This window comes from Balaenoptera borealis (genome assembly GCF_965194805.1).
Source record: "Balaenoptera borealis genome assembly, chromosome: 1".
NCBI classification, from domain to species: Eukaryota; Metazoa; Chordata; class Mammalia; order Artiodactyla; family Balaenopteridae; genus Balaenoptera; species Balaenoptera borealis.
In genome coordinates, this window is record NC_138860.1 from 126,436,915 (window position 1) to 126,457,415 (window position 20,501).

General features: G+C 36.7%; 1 protein-coding gene and 1 long non-coding RNA gene across 4 annotated transcripts in view; one reads left to right on the forward strand and one right to left on the reverse strand.

The window, feature by feature from the left end:
* Positions 1 to 18,495, forward strand: part of LOC309611521 — a 36,430-nt gene extending 17,935 nt beyond the window's left edge. The window contains exon 3 of one of the 2 annotated variants that reach the window (XR_014234575.1): positions 18,319 to 18,495. This is a non-coding gene — a long non-coding RNA (uncharacterized lncRNA). Of the gene's footprint in view, positions 1 to 7,141; positions 7,326 to 18,318 lie in introns of those variants that run through there. The other variant, XR_014234576.1, reaches the window with a different exon arrangement.
* Positions 1 to 20,501, reverse strand: part of DNAJB4 (DnaJ heat shock protein family (Hsp40) member B4) — a 40,658-nt gene that overhangs the window by 15,074 nt on the left and 5,083 nt on the right. The window lies entirely within an intron of this gene.

A 20,501-nucleotide genomic window follows, 5' to 3' on the forward strand; every position in this document is an offset into this window, starting at 1 on the left:
AGGAAAAGATCTAGATGACCTTGGGTTTGGCAATGTTTTTAAATATGATACCAAAGGAACAATTCATGAAAGAAAGAATTCATAAGCTGGATTTCATTAAAATTACAATTTTCTGTTGACAAAGACACTGTCAAAAGAATGAAAAGGCAAGCCACAGACTGGAAGAAAATATTTCAAAAGACATATCTGGTAAAAGACTGTTATCCAAAATACATAAAGAACTCCTAAAACTCAACAATAAGAAAACAAACAACTCAGTTAAACAATGGGTTAACATTTTTTAGACCTTAACAGACACCTCACCAAAGAAGATATACAGATGGCAAATAAAGCAAGTATATGAAAAGATGCTCCATAATGTATGTCATCAGGGAAATGCATATTAAAACAATAAGATACCATAACACACCTACTAGAATAGCCAAAATCCAGAACACTGGCAATACCAAATGCTGGCATAGAACAACAGGAACTCTCTTTCATTGATGACAGGAATGTCTTCCACTTTGGAAGACAGTTTGGTGATTTCTTACAAAAAATACACCCATCATGTGGTCTGGTAATCGTGCTCCTTGGTGTTTACACAAAGGAGTTGAAAACCAATATCCACACAAAAACCTGCCCGTGAATGTTTATAGCAGCTTTATTCATAATTGCCAAAACTTGGAAGCAACCAATATGTCCTTCATTAGGTGAATAGATAAACTGTGGTAAAATCCCATTCAGGCAATGGAACACTATTCAGCACTAAACAGAAATGAGTTTAAAAAATAATAAATTTAAAAACAAGAAAATAAAAATGAGCTATCAAGCCATATAAAAACATGGAGGAAACTTAAATGCATATTACTAAGTGAAAGAAGCCAGTCTGAAAAGGCTACATACTATATAACATTTTGGAAAAGGCAAAACTATGGAGACAATAAAAAGATCAGTGGTTGCCAGGGGTTAGTGGAAAGGGAAGGATAAATAGGTGGAGTACAGAGGATTTTAAGGTAGAGAAACTACTCAGTATAGTACTGAATGGTAGGCAAATGTCATTATATATTTGTCCAAGCCCATAGAATGTACAACACCAAGAGTGAAACCTAATGTAAATTACGGACTCTGGGTGATAATAATGTGTCAATATAAGTTCATTGTTCCATCTAGTGGGAGATGTTGATAATGGAGGGGGGGGGGTATGCATGTGTAGAGGCAGGAGGTCTATGGGAAATCTTTGTACCTTCCACTCAATTGTGCTGTGAACATAAAACTGATTGAAAAAATAAAGCCTATTTGTCAATTTAAAAATAAATGGATAAAAAGTTGTTTATATTTTTTAAACATATATCTTTGAGAGTCAGAAAATCCCTCCAGCCTTGATTTCTGCTGCTGCCTCATATACCTCAATCGTACTATATTACTTGAAAGATGCCTAGGGAAAACTATTATTTATCACTGAATCTTCAATTCCTCCTAGTGGACTAGCATAAAGGGGCTACAAATGTCTAAAGTATAAGTTAAATAATAAATAAAGACCTAAGAATTTCAACGCTTGGTTCCTAATCTCAGCTCTGCCATTTAGTAGGTAATTTAGGCAAATCATTTAATTTCTCTGAATTCCTAACTCAAAAATGTTATTGTGAGAATCAAATAATATGCATGAAGGCACTAAAATTTATATGATGACATATACATATAAGTTGTTTTCATTATTTTAAGCTATACAAACTATTCTGCTACCACTTGGAGGTCTACTGACCAATCATCTCTCTTTACTGAGGAAATTTTACTTGGTATAAAGCATTAGAGTAACTACCAGTATCACCCCCAAAGGACTCAGGCATCCTCTAAGATCATGCCCCTTGCCATGTTCCCTTTTCAGACTTTTATCACTGAATTTTAGTCTCTTAGTATTAAAAAAATAACTGTGCTATGTCTTCTCTGTAATAATAACATTTATATATTAGTTTACAGTTTATCAAAGACTTCCGTATGCTTTCTCATATGTAATCTATATATATGCACACACATCTGATATTGAAAGTAGTGATAAGATTTCAAAGAGCTTTTCAATGGCTAGCAATTTAATAGTGAGTTAAGATATTTTAAACAATACTTAAATAGACATTGTTCCAATATTAACATAAGGAGTACTACCAGGCTGGTGTCCTAATATTTGGCCTGCATTTTAGATAATACCTAAATAATTACATATAATCAAACTATGGCCATCTAATAATAGAATATATTTTACCTCTACATTTTGTACTTTGCTAAAACTCCTTCCAGCACTGAGGAATCATTATCACAGATTTCTTATAGCAAAATTGCTTGACTGCTAGTTTGGAACTTAGATTCTATATTCTCATTCCTGTGGAAAGGCTTCAAATTTTGAGCATAAGTTATAAAACCTAAAAATTTTGTCATGGTTACAAATGCAACTTTAACTTTAGGGAAAAAAATTAAAAATTTTTGAAAAGATTCATTTCTTACACGTTACAAAACAGAAAAAGCAAACTTAAGGTAAGTGTCTTTAAGTCATTAAATACCATCTACTTAAAATTAAACTGTTCTGGAAACCCTGTCTTTTTTCTTAACTATAAATGTCCTTCTTTGGGTAATTACAGTAAGTTGGACTTGAATTTGGAATTAGGCAGTCAATAATAGCATGTGAGTGCCCATTTTATAGTATCTGATGGGTACTACAAAACTTGTTTTAAAAGATGGCTATGACCATGGGGAACATTCTCCATTAATAAAGTATCTCAGTCATTCAGCAAATGTTTACTGAGTGCATACTATGTGCTATTAACTAGACAGACAACATCCTTGCTCTCATTCAACTCATATTCTGGTGGGAGAAGACAACCAATAAACAAGTTAAAAAAGAAATAATAAAATTTCAGATAATTTGAAGTACCTTAAAGAAAAATTTTAAATGTTGCTAAGACAGAGATGGGAAGTGGCTACTTTAGCCAGGGTGGTCAGGGAAGCCCTCTCTTTTTAGCTCCCTTTTAAAAATTATACTAAAAATTTGGCACTAAGGTAGGTAGTTATTTTGGCTAGAGGAAAAGAAGAAAGTCTGGGTATCATACTTTAAAAAATATAATGCTTTCAGAAAAGCAAATGGGCCGGTAAGGAGTTCTTAATGACCTCTTTGATTCTATTATCAAGAAGAGATGTATTCAGCTCTCATCATCTTTTCCATTTATTCCCATTCCCCATGTACAAATCTGTACATATCCCTTCAAATCTATAGCTGACAATCAAATTAGTTTGATACAAAGACAGTAAACAATTAAAGGCCAAAACAGGTGTTATGTAACTATTATAGGAGTAAAGGGACCATTGAGACAGAGAGGAAAGAGCATCAAACTTGGAATGAGATTTGGTTCCAGTATTCTTAGTTTTGCTACTCAGCGTTTATACAAAGTTCTGGAAAAATCAACTATTATTCCCTTATTCTCCAAAATGAATAACATCATCCACCTCATTAGATTGACATATAGAATGAGATAATATGGAAAGGGCTTTACGAAAAGTAAAATACTATACAAATGTTAATTATATGCTCATTTTGGGCAGAGTGGTGGGGATGGGAAAGGTTTCAGTAAAAAAAAAATGTGAGGATCTTGAAAGATTGATACAATTTAGAAAGAAAGCGAGGAAGGGGGAGGGTTTGTGATTTGGACCAAGAACTCAAAGTCCAGAAGCAAAAAGCATAAAATCATTTGATACAGTAAAAAGAATGGTCAGATTAAATCATATGATTTAGGAAGGCTCACTGTAGGAAGCTGACAGATAAAAGTTATGGTCAGATTGCTGAAAGTTTTGAATGTCATATTTTTACTTAATGACTGCTCGTTCATGTTCTTCAAAAAGCGCTAATTTGTTAGGTCTTTGAAATAAATTTTATTCAAAAGCTTGCTTCATTTCTTAAGTGTCAATTTACTTTGAAGCTAGTGAAATTACTTTTTTAGTTCTCTTAGTAAGCTAGTGAAATTAATTCTCTTATTAAGGTAAAAAATTTCATTAATATTTGTAAGCTTCCAAGAGCACCAGTAAAAGATGTCAAACTAACCTAAAAAGTTGATAGGAAGAAGAGCTTTATCAATCATAATTCTCCTTGGAATACTGTCTATACCACCTAAATTTCCCAGTACTTTAATCACTATAGTTATATTAGTAATTCCCAAGTTTTCAAGTTTTGATTCTGTCATTGCTTTTTTTCTTGTGCCAGTCTTCTGTGTATTTTATTTTTATTTTTTTAATTATTTAAAATTTTTGGTGTACTATATGTGTACTTCAAATTTATTTATTTATTTATTTATGGCTGTGTTGGGTCTTCGTTGCTGTCCGTGGGCTTTTCTCTGGTTGCAGTGAGTGGGGGCTACTTTTTTTTAAAATTAATTTATTTATTTTTGGCTGCGTTGGGTCTTCATTGCTGCACACGGGCTTTCTCTAGTTGTGGGGAGCGGGGGCTACTCTTTGTTGCGGTGCACAGGCTTTTCATTGCAGTGGCTTCTCTTGTTGTGGAGCACAGGCTCTAGGCGCGCAGGCTTCAGTAGTTGTGGAACGCAGGCTCAGTAGCTGTGGCACACGGGCTTAGTTGCTCCATGGCATGTGGGATCTTCCCGGACCAGGGATCGAACCCGTGTCCCCTGCACTGTGGGGACTACTCTTCATTGCAGTGCATGGGCTTCTCATTTCTCACTGCGGTGGCTTCTCTTGTTGTGGAGCATGGGCTCTTGGCACACAGGCTCAGCAGTTGTGGCACATGGGCTTCAGTAGTTGTGGCGTGTGGGCTCAGTAGTTGTGGCGCACGGGCTTAGTTGCTCCACAGCATGTAGGATCTTCCCAGACCAGGGCTTGAACCTGTGTCCCCTGCATTGGTAGGTGGATTCTTAACCACTGCGCCACCAGGGAAGTCCTTCACTGCTTGATTTTACAATACTTTTCCTGGCACAAAGCACTATAATAGAATTTACACATTCAATTTGACCAATTTAACAGTATTTACCAAAAAAAAGATTTAAAAACAAATTTTTAAAATACATGCCTTTTAAAAAAATAAGTAAAATAAAATTGCTTTAATCATTTTATAAAAAATACTATAGTTATCTGGAGATACCCAGGCGTAAGAAATGTTTTCTGCTTTTTAAAAAAGCATTTCCTTTTTGGGGAGTGTAGAACTGATTTTATTCTGTGGTGATATTAAAAAGTTTCCTAATAAAATAGCCCAATAATAACTTGCCCTTCTTTCTAACCCTCTTTTATAAGAAGTCACTGAAAAGCTTACCACAGGACTAATAAATATACAGTGAGCTAATCTCATACTTTCCTAACATTTTAGAATTACAGTGTTCTGGGACTTCCCTGGTGGTCCAGTGGTTGGGACTCCGCACTTCCACTGCAGGGGGTGTGGGTTCAATCCCTGGTGGGGGAACTGGGATCCTGCATGCCCTGCACTGTGTGCCCCCCCTCCCAAATTTTTTTAATTAAAGAAAAAAAAAAGAAAGTGTTCTGTACAATATTTTTCAACATTGAATCAGAAAGCCAAAAGAAACTATAGAGTTTCTAGGTCACTTTAAATGGGTGTTGTAAATTGGTATTTGATTATGTTGAAAGATCACATAACTTAGAGCAGTGCTGTCCAGCAGCAAGCTACAAATAAAGTGAGCTACAAATGCAAGCCACATATGTTACTGAAACATTTTTATAATCCACATTTTAATAAAAGAAATGTGAAATTTTAATAATGTATATATTTAACTCAATAAATCTAAGATATCATACACTGCAACATGTAGTCAATAAAAAATTATCAATAAGATATATTTTACAATTCTTTTTTTTGTACTAAGTCTTCAGAATCCAGTGTGAATTTTACACTTCCACAACATCTCAGTTCAGATAGCCACATTTCAGGCACTTACCTTCATGTGGCTAGTGGCTACTGTATTAGACAGTGTAGATCTAGAAGTTCCTTCCAATTCCCAGTCCTATGATCCAACTTTTCAGAAACCTTAACCTATAAACTTAAGTATATCATACATACACATCTCTGACATGCACATTTAGGGAAAACAAAATCTTAACAGATGAATATTAAAGAAAAGTTCATTTCTGGGAATTCCCTGGTTGTCCAGTAGTTCGGACTCCATGCTTAGGTAACTAAGATCCCACAAGCCACGCTGCATGGCCAAAAATAAAATAAAATTTTAAAAAAGTTCACTTTTACTTATAAAATAGTATTCCAGTGCTGACTTCAGCTGTACATATAATTGGCATAATACAGAGAAGATTAGTATGGCTCCTGCCCAAGGATAACATGCAAATTCGTGAAGCATTTTATATTTTTAAAAAAGATAGAGGGAATTCCCTGGCAGTCCAGTGGTTAGGACTCCAAGCTCTCACTGCTGAAGGCCCAGGTTCAATCCCTGGTTGGGGAAGTAGGATCCCACAAGTTGTGGGGTGCGGCTAAAAAAAAAAAAAAGATAAATATGTGAGGTGATGGATGTGTCAATTAGAGGGGAGAAGTCCTTTCACAATGTATACATATATCAAATTTTCACAATGTACACTTTAAATATCTTACAGTATTGTCAATTATATCTCAGTAAAGTTGAAAAACAAAACATCCCATTTTTCATCTGCAAAAAAAGGACTTTCTGTGAGGACTTTTTCAAAGTAATACTTTACTTTTAGGGTAAAGTAGTGGGGATGGTTCTATTTACACATGCTCACTCAGTATGTGCTTTCACAGTGTTGAAAGTAAAAGCAACACTGGAAAATGAGGAATTTATGCGATTTTCACTTTATTCTTTTCTAAAGTTTCTCCTCTCACAAGTAGCTAGGGAAGGCATCAGAATCACCGGGAAAACTTAACTGGTGGCCAGAGAGGAGAGCAGTCTGTGGCCAAAGTGAAACCAAGAGCTCCTCAGGGTAAGACAAGTAGTAGAGGGAAAAAAAACGATTGTAGCCCAGAGGTAAAGCAGGAAAGGAGAGGATAAGCTGCTGTTTCGCCAAACTGTTAGGCTCTTAGGCAAGACTGCAATAAACTGATTATCTCGCAAGTTTGTTTAGCTTTCCAACTGTTTACAACTCAATAATATGATTTATTTTTTATTTTTTGGCCCTGCTGCACGGCATGCAGAACTTCCCCAACCAAGGATGGAACCATGCCCCCCGGAAGTCTTAACTGGACCACCAGGGAAGTCCCCAAAATGATTTATTTTAAATTTAAATCAGTACCTAACCTTAACTATGAAATATCTTTATAACATGTTGAATCTGTGAAGGCATAAATAATTAAACCTCTGCTACTGTGGAGACTAAAATATGATTCAAAGACTTTATTGCAACTTACCAAATATTAAGTATTAGGACATGTATAAAATAAGCCAACCTGTGGTATAGTATTCACCAACTGCTATTAAAATTAGGCCATCGACTGCCTAACTCCAAATACAATGAGCCCAAAGTACTGTAATTGATTAAAGGAGAACATTTATAGGTAAAAGAAAAAAGTAGGATTTCAAGAATAATTTAATTTTAAATGGATGGGTTTTAATGTTTGAGTTTTTAATATTTTAAAATATAGCCTTTTTATTATCTAGGCTAAATCAGCAAGTAAAGGCAACAGTTACTGAGATCAAAACAGTCTAAGTCATGATCCCTTCCCATACGATAAAAACATAAAATAGTACCCATTGTCTATTGCAGCTTTCACCATACAGTGGCAGAGTTGAGTAGTCGTAGCAGAGACTGTGTGGCCCACAAAGCCTAAAAATTTACTGTTTGGCCCTTAAGAGAAAATGTTTGCCAACCCCTGCTTTATACAAATTATCCTTTAACTGGAGGGAGAGGGCAGGCTAAAGTAGCAGTGAACACAATAAAATTTTGTTATATCTAGCAAATTGAAAAAAAAACAGTTTTCACTGTAAACACTTACGCTTATAAAACATCAGCCTGGCTGATGGTAAAATAAAACTTGTAAACTAAAATTCTCAACCTGGGCATGTTCGCTAAGGGGACTATATTAGAAAACTTAAGGTAGTGAAGTGAGATGTTTATCAAAAGAGGGGCACGCTGTCTCAGTATCTCCATTTTTGATGAGACCTATATCCCCCACCCCCGCCACCCCTTAGTGTGACACTAACGGACACTCAAGTTTGGAAACTACTGATTTAGACACAACTCAGAGCTTTTATTAGCTTGAGGAAAAAACAATTTGCTTTCCTCTTAAATCAAAAGGATAAATTTTGTAAATGGGGGGTAAAATGGTTTCAATTTTTATTTTAACTACAATTTTAGAAAACCACATGCTGGAAATGTAAAGAATATAAAGAACGGATCTTAGTACCTTGTAGGAATCTAGATGGTCATTCCAATTAAAATTAGTCTTGCTTTTTTATTCCCATTGCAAAGATAGAAAAACACAGTGCTCAGAGTGTAGCTGGAACATTGGCACCCCATATTTGTTTATAGAATAAAAGTCTCCATGTCAATATAGTGATTAATATTAATGCCATTGAGCTGAGTCATGCAGTTTTTAAATTATATTTGCCTATCCCCAATTTCTCATTTGAATCTAATAGAACTAATCATACCTCTAATCATACCTCTATACTGTTCAGCTTGACCATCTAACTCATCACTCCTGGCCACAAATGACTTTGGCTGGTTCCCAAAGTCAAATTTATCCTGTCTCATTATTTAACATATTTATGTTCTATAAAGTTGCGTGAATGCTGAATTAGCAAATATTGAATCATTGCCCCTGAGGGAAATGCTGGGTTAAGTCAACTCATGAACACATAACCTTGTTTCCCGTGTATTTCTGTAATGAAGACACTTCATTTATTATAACACTGAACTCATGGTGAAATAGCAGTGTAACTCCTACCTGAATGAAGCTTATCTAACACATGTATTCCCTCCATAAGGCACATCACAGACTTCTTGTGCTTAGGAACGTCAGACAGCACCTCAGCACCACATTGAAACATCTCTTTAAACAGTAAAATCACCAAAAAAAAAAGGCATGAAAATGCAAAAAATGCAAAAATGCACTAAATAGACTATAAAGACTTGTTAATGAGAGCTGAAATAAGAAGGCTAAGCACTGCCTTGTTGGATATCAGCTGGGAACATAAGACAAATTTTTTTTGCTGCTCTGCTCATGCACTTGCAAATGGCCAATAAAGCACCCTGAGTACTAATTTCAGGGTTACAAATAAATTTTAGTGAGTGGGCAAATTTGAAAGTAAAGAACTGGTGAATATGAAGGATCAACTGTATGATGATGTACTACTACTGATAATCTAAATTAATTATGATCAGTTAAAAAATTATTTTTAAGCAACAGCAAAATGAAAACTACAGTCACCCAAAGTAATGTCTTTAAAGTAATATTTCTTTGGTATGTATAAATTGAGTGGGGTGTGTATGTATGTGTGTATTTCCCTCTTCCCCACTCCATACTCAGCTTAGTACTACTTCGAGACTCAGTCTCTAACTGGGCAAATCTGATCCCAACTTGGGTTAGGTTCTGCTGACCACAAGTTCCCACATTTTTCTCAGTATCTCTACCACTTATCACAACTACATAACCATCTGTTTGCTTATGCCCTACTCACTGGGTTGTAGCCTCCCTACAACCCAGTTTTTTGTTTCTTTGGGTTTTTTCTTTTTTTAGAACATTTTCCTAGTATAAGGCCTTGTTATACATTGCTGTTCAATTAACTTTTACTGAGCGAATAATTCAATGAAATGAGAAATTACAAGGACCTAAAGTATGATGACTATGATATAAAAAGACAAATGGGCAAATTTAATAGAGGTAGAATACATACAATTTGCCAACCAACTTTACGTGGGGGATTTGGAGGGATTTTAGATTGCCCTGGTTTCTTCTTTTTCTTCTTCTTTTTTTTTTTTTTGGCCATGCGGCTTGTGAGATCATCCCCGACCAGGGACTGAACCCAGGCCACATCAGTGAAAGCCCGGAATCCTAACCATTAGGCCAAAGGAATGCAGAGCTGTGCTACTAATAAAAGTATAGAATACAGGAAGAGTACATTTGAAGAAAAGATGAGTTCCATTTAGTTTCCTATAACCTCTTCATCTATGCTACTTCTTTATTTTTTTAAAAAAATATTTATTTGGTTGTGCCGGGTCTTAGTTGTGGCATGCGAACTCTTAACTGTGGCATGCATGTGGGATCTAGTTCTTTGACCAGGGATCGAACCCGGGCCCCTTGCACTGGGAGCACGGAGTCTTAACCACTGTGCCACCAAGGAAGTCCCTATGCTACTTCTATACTTGGAAAATTTTATTGCTTGATAAAACTGCATTCCTAATTACTACCTGTGTTGGAATAACTTGTTCCAACTATAATGTAAGATCATACAGGGCAAGGTTTATTTACTTTTTGACTCCTAAAAACCTAGCACAACAATATTCAATTGAATTGAATGTGGATGAAGATGTCCAGGAGACAGTTGGATATTCTAAACTGGGGCTTAGGAAAGAAGTCTTAGCTGGAGATAAAGATTTAGAAAAGATCATAACACAGGTGTTATTTTAAAGGGTAGAAGAATAATTTTTGAAAGAATCAAAGACAAAACTTTGGGATACCAGCATTTAGGGGACACATCAATCAAGAGGAAAAAAATGAAAAACACTAAGAAGGAAAAATCAGAGATCAACCAGGTGAGAATGGTATGGCAGACACTATTATGAACCACACAGCCATTCCTATCTTCTTTCTGGATAACAGATATCTAGTTTCTTCCAGAATAGAGTAATGAACTCAAGGAAGGTCAGTGCCTCCGCCAGCCCCTGGGGAATGACTCATGGTTAGTTTAAGTCAATCACAGTAATCACATTTCCTTTTGCCAGTGACTGGTGTAGGGGTGGCCAATGAGATGTAAGGGAAATGTTCTGGGGAACTCTGGGGGAGACTGTCTTCCCTATAAAGAGAAACCTACCCCAGAGAAACCCCAGCACTGACTTTCTGCTTTGGGATGATTAAAATACGGCACTTGCTATCTTACAATCCTGAAGGTAAACATCTGTGACACAGTGAGAATGCTAGAGTACAAAGAAAGCAAGAGCCTGGGTCCTTGATAGTGTTGTTACATCCCTTAATCAATATTAGAACCATCTATCATTGGTCTTATTGTTAAAGAAATTCTGTTACTTGGAGCTGAAAACATCTTGATATCACTGGTGTCCCAAAACCAAAAGGAGGACAGTGTTTCATGACGGGTATAGGAAAGTCAAGAAGGGTGATAGAAAAGTACCCACTAGAGTGAGAATGATTTTTGTTTCAGTAGTTATAGCTAATCACAGTAAGCACTCAAACATTAACTATGTGCAAGCATTATTCTAAAACTTAATACATATAACCTCATTTAATCTTTCACCAACAATCCTATGATATGGATGGAATTGTGGGCAATGAAAGCAAAAGCCAGAATCCAGTGAATTGAACAATAAGAGAGATATGAAAATGGAATAGTAAATTTAAGCTTTTAAAGAAAGTCATCTGAGGGAAGAAGAGAGAGTTGTAATCAAGTAGGGATAAAGAAGGTTTTAAGATGGTCAAGTGAGGGACATTCCTGGTGGCGCAGTGGTTAAAAATCCGCTTGCCGATGCAGGGGACATGTGTTCGATCCCTGGTCTGGGAAGATCCCACATGCTGCAGAGCAACTAAGCCCGTGCGCCACAACTACTGAGCCTGCGCTCTAGAGCCTGCGAGCCACAACTGCTGAGCCCACGTGCCACAACTACTGAAGCCCACAGGCCCTGGAGCCTGCATGCCACAACTACTGAGCCCACGCACCGCAACTACTGAAGCCTGTGCTCTGTAACAAGAGAAGCCACCACAGTGAGAAGCCCACACACCACAATGAAGAGTAGCCCCCCGCTCGCTGCAGCTAGAGAAAGCCCACGTGCAGCGACAAAGACCCAATGCAGCCAAAAATAAATAAATAAAAATTAAAAAACAAAAGATGGTCAAGAGAGGAAAAAATATAGAGAGAGGAAAATGAGATATATAAAAATACATACAAATACATAAGAAAAGAAATAATTGCTTAATTAAGGTCTCAGAGGAAATAGGAGGGTTTGGTGCCAAGATTGGAAATAGATGAAATTTGAACAAAATTAGAAGTAGAGCTCTGAGATTAAGAGAAAATAAATAAGGAAAACATTATAAATTTGAAGGCAAGAGGACTAGGAAGACTAAAAAGTTTATAGATGCTATCAATCCTCTTAAAATTTTTTTTTTTTAAAAAGGACATCTGCATCTAAGGAGTTGAGAATAAAAGTAGGGCATTTGACACAGAATGGTAATGGTTTGACATAGCAGTTATGTGAACTAGGAAGGAAACTAATCAGAAACAAGTAAAGGATTACTAAATCTCACTGAGGACCCAGCCAAAACCAGAAACCATGATAAGATGAATCAATATTCATTTTATTCATTTCTTCATAAACATTTTATTAAGAGTTTTCCATATGCCAAGGCACCTTCCTAGGTATTGGGGATAAAAGATGAACAAAAATTCCTGCCTCATATACTTTACATTCTAATGAAGAAGATATAATTTAAAAGATTTTTTAATAATTAAAAATATTTTAAAAAATACTATATGGAATGTTAGATGGTAGTAGGTACTAAGGAAAATAAAGTAGGAAAGGGAAATAAGAGAACTAAAATTTTAGATGGGGTGGCCAGAAATGGCTTCACAGAGAAAATAAACATTTGTACCACGACCTGAAAGAGGAAAAGGGAAAAGCTATATGCATATGTGGGGGTCATTCAAAAGCCTAGAGGTGAGGGAATGCCAGGCATCTTTGAGGTTTGGTTATTTAAGAATGATGGGGTAGGGGTGGGGAAGGGGTTGGGAAATGGTCAGAGAAATAATAGATGTCTAGATGGTGTAGAGCCTTGCAGGCCACTAAAGACTTTGACTTGAATTGAGGGAAGGTGAGAAGCCACTGGAGAGTTTTATGCAGAAAAATGATGGGATTACTTTGGCTTCTGGAGTAGAGAAGCATGGTGGGCAAGGATGGAAGACTAATTAAGAATGTATTACAATAATAGTTCAGGTGATTTGGACCATGATGTAGCAGGTCCTACTTTATTTTAAAGGTAGAGTCAATAGGATTTTCTGATGAATCAGATGTGGAATGTGAGAGAAATCAGTAATGACTTCAAGGTTTTTCAGCTTCAGCAAGCTAAAAGAACAGAATTGCTATTTACTAAAATAGGAAGACAGAAGAGCTACAGGAGGAAATTGGAGAGTTCAATATTGGACACATTAAGTTTAAGACGCCAGTTAAGCTTATAAATGGTAATGTCTAATAGGCATTTGGATGAGTTTGGTATTCATAGAGGCAGTACAGAGGGAAGACAAAATATCAGTAGAGGTGAACTTTAAAACCACAAGACTAAAGGAGAGTATACTGGAGTGAATGTAGATAGAAAAAAAAAAAGGGTCCAAGGAGAGAGTCCTAAGATTTACAAATATAGTAGTAACGATAACTATTACTAATAAGGTAAGGCCTCTCAGCCTCAGGAGATGAATCTTAATTATTCAAAACCAAGTATGATACTTGCTAGAGTAAGCCAGTGTTTCAGCTCTGAGCAGCACAAGGTTAATCCAGTGAGCATCCAGAGGAAGGAGGTAGTAGTGTTTCCTTGCTTTTAAAGGGAAGAAACTTTCTTTTTCCACTTTACAATCATGCCTGCATAACACTGGGAACTGAGACAACCATTATGCAATCATTAGGGGCACTAAGCCACATGCTGAGGATGGCAGAGGGCAAAGATGAAAAAAATATGGATGCCTCATGTATTGTTGAGCTGCTAAATCAACCAGCCCTAGAGTGACTCTGCACCTGGACTTTTTAGTTATTATTTAATAAGGGTTTTCACTACTCATAGGCAATTGTATCTGGTTACCATAATCTCATTTAATTTTCATAACAATGCTTAGAGCACAAAGAACAAAATGAGACTCAAAAAAGATTAAACATGGCCAGGTTAAATAACTTGGCACATAGGTAGCAAATGGTGAATTGAAGCTTAACTGACTCCAAAGTCTATTTTAAGTGGTTTAGAGTAGATTTAAAGAGTGGACATAACTGAAAGACAAAGGGGAATGGGAGTTGAGAATTCTTGAAGTGACTGGCAAATAAGGCCAGGAAGTAACAGAGATTGAAAAAAAAGAGAAGTGTCAAAAGACTAGAAGAACAGAAGGAATACATTAGTAAACAGGCTATTAAAATAATAAGAGGTCTTCTTGAGAGAATATTGGAATTGAAGATTTTTATTGTTTGAGTAGTCTGGATGAAGATTAGATGTAGGCCGTAGCTATGAGTAGGGAGGAAATTGCATTTTCAGTGGTCAAGGATTGATTTATTAATATTTACTAGCATCTACTATGTGACACATTATTTTATGCACTTAGGATACATTGGTGACTAAAATAGACCCTGTAGAGCTCACACTATGGTGTGAAAAACTGACAACAAACAAGTAAACAACTAGAACTTTGGTGTGTACGGAGTTTTGGGCCAGCATAAGCAGAGGCACTCAGTGGTATCTGATTTTTGATGAAGTTCCCTGGTTGTAGCTGGGCTAGCAACTGAGGCCTTTACTCAGAGTTACAAATAGAACATTTTACTCAGGGTTACAAACAGAACACAAGAACTGAACGACAATTAGGATGACAATGACTGGCAGTTATGTAATTATTTCAAATAATTTTACATACTCACACTAGGAAATGTTTAAATGAATGAGTGGTCTGATTAAGCTTCTGCCATTCCAACTCTTCAACCCATTGCTTAATAAATTACAGACTATCCTTTTTTATTTCTTCAAAGAATTTTTTTTTGGCCACACCAGGCAGCTTGTGGGACCCTAGTTCCCTGACCAGGGATCGAACCCAGGCCCTTGGCAGTGAAAGCGCTGAGTCCTAACCACTGGACCGCCAGGGAATTTGCTACCCTTTTTTAGAGTGATGCAAATTACAATCTGAAAACAAATATAGTCTTTCCGAAGAGATTCATGGTTTCATTCAACATTCATTCACTAGAATAAGGTCCATGAGGATATTTGTCTATTTTGTTCACTACTGTGTATCTAACACCTAGAACAATGCCCAGCATTTTCACTGAACTGAATAAATGAATAGATTAATAATCATCCACTAGATGCCAGGTAGTATATTCATCTCAAAAGTAAATAAGGCAGTTCCTAACTGGTCTCCAGGGCAGAAATAGAGACACAGATGTAGAGAACAAACGTATGGACACCAAGGGGGGAGAGTGGCGGGGGGGATGGTGGTGGTGGGATGAATTGGGAGATTGGGATTGACATATATACACTAATATGTATAAAATGGATAACTAATAAGAGCCTGCTGTATAAACAAATAAAATTCAAAAGTTTAAAAGAAAAAGTAAATAAGGCAGTTCCTGCACTTAAAGACTGCACCATTTAAAGACTCTAACTAAAATAAAATCTCTTGATCTTCACTTATATCAAAGTACAGTTAAAAATCAAGATTGTTAAGAATCTAAAAGTAATACCTGTCCTGGATAAAAGGAATTTATTGTAGACTTCATATGCTTTTATACAGTTTTTTTTTTTTAATTTATGTTTTTTCGGCAGCATTGGGTCTTAGTTGCTGCGTGCGGGCTTTCTCTAGTTGAGACAAGCGGGGGGCTACTCTTCATTGTGGTGTGCGGGCTTCTCATTGAGGTGGCTTCTCTTGTTGCGGAGCACAGGCTCTAGGCGCGCAGGCTCAGTAGTTGTGGCTCACGGGCTCAGTTGCTCCGCAGCAGGTGGGATCTTCCGGACCTGGGATCGAACCCGTGTCCCCTGCATTGGCAGGCAGATTCTTAACCACTGCACCACCAGGGAAGTCCCAGTATGCTTTTAAATTTAGAAAATAAACTACCATACTATCTTGAAAATTTAGTATTTGTATTACTAGGTACTATAATTAGATAATCTGTTATGAAGAATATTATGGTTAAGTCACAGGAAGATAGTAATTTCAGATACTTAAAAATTTTTTATTCCTTCTTTTCCTTCTCAAGTCCTTTCAAATACACTCTTTTAAAACTGAAGTGAGGAACCCTCCAAGAGGAAAACTGGATTCTTTGGAAAGTAATCCAGGAAGGTTAAGAAAAACTCTCTTCTAAAAGGTCAAAGGACATTCATGATTTTTATTTTTCTTTCCAAGACTGGGCTCCCCACCACTTAAACGTGGATGTACTTGCTTTGAAACTAAAAAAGTGAGTGCTTCCATGTTTTAGTGATGGTTCTGGACCTACCTCAATAGCTTTTGCTGCTTGTTCTTTTGTTTCAAATTCCACGAAGGCAAATCCCTTTGGATCTCCAGTAGACTTATAATGTGGTATACTTACATAAACAACATTGCCACATTTCCCAAATACTCTTTCAATCCAGCTGTGATTAACATTTTTGGGAAGTAATTCCTATGATAAATTAGAAGCAATATTAAATAAAATGTTAAATCTTAGAATAAATTTTTACTTTACTGAGTATTAAAAAAAAAAAAACAAAACTGAAGTGAGAATATTAGTTAATATGAAGCAACATAAAAGAACAATCAGAAGGCAAATTCCAAAGAGATCACCGCTATAAATAGAGACATGGAAATGTCAGGACAGAGAAGCAAAGTTCCACTAAAAACAACAACAAAATTGTATGCCAAGTGAGTTTTATATCTCACACCCACCCATCTTCAGTTAAGGATTTCATCGGCAAAGATCCTCTATCTTCTAGTAATCTATCTCAAAAAATAAATGTGAGTAAAGGCAGATGTCCTGATTTTAAAAATCAAGCTGTTTTTGGTTGTGCAGAGTTTTCTTCCCCTTGCACCTAAGAAGCAGAAAACCTCCATCTGAAACTTAACCCAATCACTGCTGCTTCAAAGAGAACTTATTTCATGAAATAAAGAGCACTGGATTAGGAATCTAGTCTTGGCTCTAGTCTTGCAATTAATCTTGTCACTTTGTACATAGCACTCAAGCAATCTGGGTCACAATTTCCTCCATAAAATGAAAGAAATGGACTAGATGATCCTCAAAGTCTTTCCAAGTTCTTAGGAAAAGTTCGAGTGAAGCTAACCTTCTGTGCCACCTAGCCTCGAAGGCCCCCAACGTTCGTAACCACATAGTCAACAATTTGTTTTTAGCTCTAGCTTTGCAGCAAAATAAGTATGATTACATATAAAACTCAATTCAATATTTATCAGGCTTCTACCAAAAGAAAAGCACTAAGCCATACTGGGCAACCCAAAGAGTAAAACCCAGTCCTTGACCACAGCCCTCTCTTACACAGAGGGGAAACGGGAAAGGACAGATCTTTGTATTCAGAACATTTGCTACAGTCTAGCTGGGGAAACAAATTTTAATTCAGCTTAATTATGCAAATACTTATTAAATACTTTTTGCATAGAGTCAGTTTTCAAACTTTGATGAGCATAAGAATCTAAGATGCTTTTTTTTTTGGCCATGCCCCTTGGCTTGCGGGATCTTAGTTCCCCAACCAGGGATGGAACCCAGGCCTCTGGCAGTGAGAGCGCCTAGTCCTAACCACTGGACCACCAGGGAATTCCCCTAAGACACATTTTAAAAAATGTAATTTCCCATAAAAATGATTCACTACATCCAGGTGGGGCCCAGGTATCCACTTTTTTTTTTTTTGAAACATGCTTACAAGCTTTATTTTATAAATGTATTTATTTTATTTTATTTATGTCTGTGTTGGGTCTTCGTTGCTGCGCACGGGCTTTCTCTAGTTGCGGTGAGCGGGGCCTACTCTTCGTTGCGGTGTGCGGGTTTCTCATTGCTGTGGCTTCTTTTGTTGTGGAGCTCGGGCTCTAGGTGCGCGGGCTTCAGTAGTTGTGGCTCGCTGGTTCTGGAGCGCAGGCTCAGTAGTTGTGGCGCACAGGCTTAATTGCTCTGCAGAATGTGGGATCTTCCCGGACCAGGGCTCGAACCCATGTTCCCTGCACTGGCAGGCGGATTCTTAACCTCTGCGTCACCAGGGAAGCCCTGTATCCACATTTTTAAAAGCACCCCCAGATGATGCTGGTGGCCCTGTTCAATTAACATTGCCATTAGCCTAGATTAACAAAAAGTTGATAGGTTCAAAAACAGAAAATGTTTCTAGAGCTTGAGTTCTCAAGACTATATGCCCATAACAACTAGAGAACAAACTACAAGGCATTAAAAATAAGCAAAAATCTGAGGGAGCATGTTGACTTTGTATTTCAGTGGTTCTCAAGTGTGGGCTGCACTTTAAAAAATCAACATAGGGGGACTTCCCTGGTGGTCCAGCAGTTAAGACTCTGTGCTCCCAATGCAGGGGGCCCAGGTTCAATCCCTGGTCAGGGAACTAGATCCCGCATGCATGTCGCAATGAAGATCCCACGTGCCGCAACTAAGATCCAGCACAGCTAAATTAAATAAATAAATAAACAAATAAAATCAACATAGGAAGTTTTTACAGATACAGATATAGACCAGTTAAATCAGAGTCTCTGGGAGTGGTAGTTGTGGCTCAGCTTTCACATTTTAAAAAAATCTCCCTGTAACAAATGCAGACAACCATTTAATTAAGGGCAAGATCACTGGAATTGGTTAGTCAGGTTAAGTTTCATGAAAAAAGATGATTTTTTATTCGACTCTTTACTTGGCTAAAAATTTAATGAAAAAGATAAATGTAACAGAAGAAGTGAAAGGAACTGATGTATAAATAAATGATCTAAGTAGGGGAGGAACAAATAAAGATGCTTTTGACCACAAAATCAAGGGAGACTAAGAACAGTAAATATACGAATTTTTTTTAGACATTTTGGTTTTGAGGCAACATACAAATAAGTCTTAGAGGTAACTGCAGACACGAGTTTGGAAACACATTTGGGGAGTAAGTATAGGACCAATTTAATGTAAATTATGAAACCATACATATCACATATATTCTGCAGTTTCATTAAATATGATATTCTACAGCATTATATACCAGCTTTATTACAAATTATTGAAATGCATGCTATAGAACCAGCTAAAAATCACTCCAGAACTGAGTGGTAAAGGCCACTTTGAGACAGATGCTTTGAGTCCCAGATATTTGACCTAGCAACATCCCTAAAGTAATGGGAAACTGGGAGTGTTATGGCTTACCAGCAGGCAGCTCTAAACTTTTCTCACTGAATACTGATATTCAATTTTCTGTATATTCTATGATGCTACATTCTGTCTCCTATGATCCCAAAGGACAGATCCTGCTTATAGACAGGATGCCAACAGATGTGTGCAACTAGCCAAACACTCAATATATATTCAAAGAGGTCCTCTGTATGATACAGAAAGGATAGTCATTCTCTCACTAGATTTGAAGAACCCTGTAAAGTTGGAAATGGCACTTCAGCAAACCCCACCCTTCTCCCTCATATGCCTTCCACCTTCAATGAAGAGGTCCTCAAGGGCAGAGAAAATTTATTATATTTTCACAAAGAACCTTTGTCTCAAGCATTAATTGTTCTAAAAGATTAAACTATAAAGATTTTCCTTCTCAGAAGAGTCTCAGAAGAGTCTAATCTAAAAACTCCTGATATGCTTCTTTTAGCAGATGGGTTATTTTGTAGAGGAATACAATATGCAGACAAACAGTACAAACATTATCACAGGTGCTGTGTGGTAATATAGGGGAAAAATTAAAATTAATCAATCCTATCCTTGTCTTGAGAAGTCTTACAGTCTAGTTAGTGATGTCTACTACAAACACATAAACCCCCTGAACAATGTATTTGAAAAATAACACTAATCATCATCAAATATACAGGTATATATGTATATATACACACACACACCATAAAGCACTATGTACTTTAGTAAGGCATATTACTAATCCACCCAGTGCAACTAGCAATACAGAAAAACAAGCTTCTATAATGTTATACAACACACGGGTTCTTTAAATTTTGTAAGTAATCTACTTTTATTACCTTACATTAAGAGCTGCCTTCCCATGAAGAATTTTAGCCTAAGTCTTGATAAAAACTAATGCAAATATTTTAAACATCCAAGTAAGAAATACCAAATTGTGACTCATACCCTAGAAATTACAAAGAGATACATTTCATAGATTTTTAATAGATTCTTCCATTCTTTCAAGTCAGGCTGCCTAGGTTCAAATCTCAGCTCTAACATTTACTAACACGTGACCTTGGGCAAGTTCGTTAACTCATCTGTACCCCAGCAAAATGGAGATTTTAATAGCGCCTATCTCATATAGCCAATGTGAGGATAAATGAATTAAAAACATGTAAAGCACTTACAGTGCCCGGTATATAGCACTTTAGAGTGTGCTATGCAGTAAAGACACAGAAAAAGACATAGCCCTTACTGTCATGAACCTTATAATCTAGTGGGAATTCTAAACAATAAATGATATT